The 5,748-nt window shown below is 44.1% G+C and overlaps 1 protein-coding gene across 1 annotated transcript in view; it reads left to right on the forward strand.

The window, feature by feature from the left end:
* CCDC117 (coiled-coil domain containing 117) overlaps window positions 1-5,748 on the forward strand; it is a 17,515-nt gene that overhangs the window by 4,189 nt on the left and 7,578 nt on the right. The gene's annotated exons all lie outside the window — the stretch shown is intronic.

A 5,748-nucleotide genomic window follows, 5' to 3' on the forward strand; every position in this document is an offset into this window, starting at 1 on the left:
AAAAAAAAAGACAGAGTTTCACTGTATTGCTCCAGGCTAGAGTGCTGTAGCCTCATAGTTCACAGCAATTTCAAACTCCTGGCCTTAGGCTTGCTGTGGTGGCTCACGCCTATAATCCTAACACTCTGGGAGGCTGGGGTGGACAATAGCCTGAACTCAGGACCAGCCTGAGCAAGAACAAGATCCCATCTCCACTAAAAATAGAAAAACTGAGGCAGGACAGCGTGGCGCCTGTAACTAAGTGGCTGGGCATCAGCCACATACACCAAGGCTGACGGGTTCAAACCTAGCCTGGGCCTGCTTAACAACAACAACTACAACAAAAAAATAGCCAGGAGTTGTGGTGAGCACCTGTTGTCCCAGCTACTTGGGAATCTGAGGCAAGAGAATCACTTAAGCCCAAGAGTTTGAGGTTGCTATGAGACATGACACTACAGCACTGTATGGGGGCTGACATGGTGAAACTCTGTCTCAAAGAAAAAAAAAAACCTGAGGCTGGAGGATTGCTTGAGCCCAAGAGTTGGAGGTTGCTGTGAGCTTGACCCCAGGGTCTACCGAGGATGACAAAGTGAGACTATGTAAGAAACAGGGTCTCATTATATGGCCCAGGCTGGTCTCAAACTCCTGGCCTCAGGTGAGCCTCCTGCCTTAGCCTCCAAAAGTGCTGGGATTACAGGCATGAGTCACCATGCCTAGCATATGTTTGTTCATTATAAGTGGTATTGAACATACGTTCTTTAAGCCATTTACATTTACTTTTGTGTGAGTTGACATAGTTAAGTAAATTTTTATTGGTTTATTGGTCTTTGATATGTAAGAAGTCTTTATTAGGGATATTAGCAAGTTTATTGTATGCATTACAAACATTTCCATCAAATTTGTCCTGTCTTTTAACTTTGTATATGAATTTTTTTTCCCCATCAGAAACTTTGGATTTTCTAAATTTGTTCATACATACACAGTGGCTCATGTCTGTAATCCTACCACTCTGGGAGGCTGAGGCAGGTGGATTGTGTGAGCTCACAAGTTCAAGACCATCCTGAGCAAGTGCAAGCTCCCATCTCTAAAAAATAGCCAGGCATTGTGGCAGGCACCTGTCATCCAGCAACTTGGAAGGCTGAGGCAGGAGGACCTTTCAAACCTAGGAGTTTGAGGTTGCTGTGAGCTATGACACCATGGCGCTCTACCCAAGCGAACCCAAGAGTTTGAGGTTGCTGTGAGCTATGATGCTGTGGCACTCTACCAAAGGTGACAAAGTAAAATTCTGTCACTAAAAGAAAAGAAAAAAACTTGTTCATATGTAGATTCATAAAACACAGATATGAAAGTTGTCTTAGTTTAAAAACCAGGCCAGGTGTGGTGGCTCTAGAACCCTGGGAGGCTGAGGTGGGTGGATCATTTGACCTCAGAAGTTTGAGACGAGCCTGCGCAAGAGTGAAACCCCATCTTTAATAAAAATAGAAAAAACTAGCCAGGCATTGTGGTGGGCACCTATAGTCCCAGCTACTGAGGAGGCTTGGGGCAAGAGGCTCTTTCATACCCAGGAGTTTGAGATTGCTGTGAGCTATGATGCCATGGCACTCTACCCAGGCAAACAGTGAGACTCTGTCTCCCAAAAACCACTGGACCAGATAATATTTATATTCTTGAGATTGCTATGGATAACACAGGAAGATGTTTTTGCTTTTATCTTTGGGGTTCTGGACAAGATGTTATTGGATAAAGGGTTCCGGTGCTAACATAGTTAAGAAGTTAAAGTTTGCAAGCTATTGGCTTAAAAAGTTAACCACCTGTACTTTAAAAATGGAGAAATTGAGGCTCTGGGAGGAGGCAAGACTAAACATTTGGATGTCTAATGCCCAGATACGTGCTCTCTATCTGCTACTTCCATAGCTCCTATTAGCACCTAGAATCACTTTATATCACATTTTCTGTGGAACTTAATCATTGGGACTAATTATTTGGTAAGTGGACCTACAGACGTGAAGTAACTTAGCCAAAATCATGTTGTTGGAGGTCAGAGGGCAAAACCCATCTTTTGTCCTTGGTCTCGGTCGTATTTCATAGTTGATACGTTAGATGTGCTAAGAAATTACCTGCTCCCTTTAGATTTATTCTGCCTTTTTTTTTTTTTTTTTTTTTTTTTGAGAAGGAGGTGATAAGGAGTAGAGGGTAGGAGTGCATTTTCCACTGGCTGCATTCCCCAGGCTGTTCTTAACCTCTGGGCTTGGTGGGTCTTCATGCCTTTGTCTCCCAAGTAGTTGAGACTACAGGAATGTGCCATCACACCCAGATTATTCTGCTTTTCCCTAACATATGTATATAAATGGATAACTTTATTTTTATTTTGCCAAAACATCACATACTTTAAAACTATCCAAATGCTACAAAAATATTTGATGTATAGCTAGGTGTTCTTAATGCTTTCTTTTGAAGTAAAACTGTTAATCATAAACTAGGCTCGGCGCCTGTGGCTCAAGTGGCTAAGGCACCAGCCACATACACCTAAGGTGGTGGGTTCAAATCCAGCCCAGGCCTGCCAAACAACAATAATGGCTGCAACCAAAAAATAGCCAGACGTTGTGGCGGTTGCCTGTAGTCCCAGCTACTTGGGAGGTAGAGGCAGGAGACTAGCTTGAGCCCAGGAATTAGAGGTTGCTGTGAGCCGTGATGCCACGGCATTCTACCCAGGGCGACAGCTTGAGGCTCTGTCTCAAAAAAAAATAATAATAATCATAAACTATACATTCTATTTCATAGATTTTCTTTTTTTTTTTTTAGAGACAAAGTCTCACTTTATTGCTTTTAGTAGAATGCTGTGGCATCACAGCTCACAGCACCCTCCAACTCCTAGGTTTAAATGACTCTCTTGCCTCAGCCTCCCGAGTAGCTGGGACTACAGGTGCTCACCACGATGCCCCACTATTTTTTTTGTTGCAGTTTGGCTGGAGCTGGGTTTGAACCTACCACCCTTGGTATATGGGGCTGATGCCCTACTCCCTAGGCCATAGGCACCGCCCTTTTTTTTCTTTTTTTTTTTAGGCAGAGTCTCATTTTGTCACCCTCAGTAGAGTACTGTGGCTTCATAGCTCATAGCAACCTCAAACTCCTGGGCTTAAGCAATTCTCTTGCCTCAGCCTCCCAAGTAGCTGGGACTACAGGTGCCTGCCACAATCCCTGGCTTTCATTATTGTTGTTGTTGTTTAGTAGGCTTGGGCTGGGTTTCAACCCACCAGCCCTGATGTATGTGGCTAGTGCATTATTCACTGAGCTACAGGCGCTGAGCTTTTTTTTTTTTTTTTTTTTTTTTGAGACAGAGTTTTACTCTGTGGCCCAGACTAGTGTACAGTGGCCTTAGGCTAGAGGACAAGAGTATAGTGGCATCAGGCCTACCTCACAGCAACCTCAACCTCCCAGGTTGAAGCACTCCTCCTGCCTTAGCCTCCCAAATAGTAGCTGGGATTACAGGTGTGAGCCACCACACCGGTCCAGCTGATACTTTTTATTTTTTGTAGAGATAGGGTCCCTTACGTTGCCCACACTTGTTTCTAACTTCCGGCCTCAAGTGATCCTCCTAGGTCTCCCAAAGTGCTGAGATTATAGGTGTAAGCCACCATAGCCAGTTCAAAGTACTTCTGGTCTAAATACTTAAATAGACCAGGGCCAGCTGTCTTTAAGCTAAACACAGAGGATGTCTTAGTGCTTGTCCATTCTAGTACATAACCCTAAGGCAGGAGAGAGATTTCATTAAAATGGCATAGAAGTAGGATTCAGGAGCTCTGGGGTCTAGTACCCAACATGCAAGTAACAACTTTACTGTGACACTTGGGAGGGGCAGGTTAGCTTTTCTTTTTTTTTTTATTTTTCATTTTTGAGACAGAGTCTCAACTATGTCACCCTCAGTAGAGTGCTGCGGCATCACAGCTCACAACAACGTCAAACTCTTTTTGGTCTTAAGCAATTCTCTTGCCTCAGCCTCCAGGCAGTTGGGACTACAGGTTCCCGCCACCACGCCCAGCTATTTTTTGTTGTTGCAGTTGTCATCGTTTAGCTGGCCCAGGCCAGGTTGGAACCCACCAGCCTCCATGTATGTGGCCTGTGCCCTACCCTGAGCCATGGGCACGGCCCCAGCTACTTTTAGAGATTCAGTGCTTTGGTTATTTAAGGACTGATTTAACTACCTTTTTTTCCCTTGAAAAATGGAAATATCTTTACTATTTGGGGTTTTTTTTTGCAGTTTTTTTTTTGTTTTTTTTTTTGTTTTTTTTTTGGCCAGGTCTGGGTTTGAACCTGTCACCTCTGGCATATGGGGCTAGCGCCCTACTCCTTTGAGCTACCATGTTTCCTCGAAAATAAGACCTACCCCAAAAAATAAGCCCTAGCAGGATTTCTATGCATTTGTTAAATATAAGCCCTACCCTGATAATAAGACCTGGTGATAGGCATGGCTGTGCAGCTGTAGATAGGCTGCATAGCCATGCCATGCATTTTGGCTTGGAGCAGTAAGGAAGACTGGGAATACCTTTTATCTGCCACAGCTCCTTTCTCTGAGCCTTTCACACTTGCGCAGGTGTGCATGTAATAACCGTGGTTGCAGGCATCCTATTGTGCCTGCCAATGGCTAGGGGAAGGGAGTTCACGCCTCACTAGCCAGCCCCACCAACAAGGTTGGCTCCCCCTGTCAGGTTCCAGAAGATGACTTAACTATATTTGAATAAATGTAGATTGTTGTATTATACTTAATAAAAATAAGGCATCCCCTGAAAATAAGCCCTAGTGTGTCTTCTTGAGAAAAAAATAAATGTAAGACAATGTCTTATTTTCAGGGAAACATGCTACAGGCACTGCCCCTACTTTATTTTTTTTTTTGAGACGAGAGTCTCACCAGGTTGCCGATGGTGCCCATGGTGGAGTGCTGTGGCATCCCAGCTCATAACAACCTCAGACTCTTAGGCGTAAGTAAGTCTCTTGCCTCAGTCTCCCAAGTAGCTGGGACCACAGGTGCCCGTCACAACGCCCAGCTATTTTTTGGTTGTAGTTGTCGTCATTTGGCAGGCCTGGGCTGAGTTTGAACCCGCCGGGTCCGGTGTATGTGGCTGGTGCCCTAGCTGCTGAGTGAGCTACAGGCGCTGAGCCAAGGTTAGCTTTTCTAGGTTCTATTTTCCAAATCTGCAGAAGAAAAAAATCAGATTTCATGAATTCTAAAGTTTCTATGAAGTATTAATTTGTTAAAAAGTAAAGATAATATTTTGGAAGGTGGAAGGAAAGTGGATCCTGTTATTGGTTGGGAACTGATAGAACCACATGACAGCCTCTGACATGTTGGAGGGGACTAAGAAATCACTGATCACCTGCACCTGTGGTACCTGGAACAAACTTGGTGAGGCATGGTTTTTTGTTTTTTGTGTTTTTGCCTTGGGGGAATATAAGATGGCTGCCAGACCATCTTCCCCTATAACTGATGGAACAGCAGCAGTAACACAAAATATGGTTGATGCTTAATTGCTGTTTTTGATTTCTTTATTTCCCACTTGACCTTTCTAGAACCAAATAAGTAGGATTGACTTTTAACTTCTCACATTACAGTATGAAAAGGTGAAATCTTGCAGGTGCATCCTAGTTTGGTGAAGAGCAGTAGAAGAAAACATCTGTGAAGCTTGGCGCCTGTGGCTCAAGTGGCTAAGGTGCCAGCCACATATACCTGAGCTGGAGGGTTCAAATCTAGCCCAGGCCCGCCAAATAACAATG

The sequence above is a fragment of the Otolemur garnettii genome, unplaced genomic scaffold, assembly GCF_000181295.1.
Source record: "Otolemur garnettii isolate 467f Iridium unplaced genomic scaffold, OtoGar3 scaffold00038, whole genome shotgun sequence".
In the NCBI taxonomy this organism is placed as follows: Eukaryota; Metazoa; Chordata; class Mammalia; order Primates; family Galagidae; genus Otolemur; species Otolemur garnettii.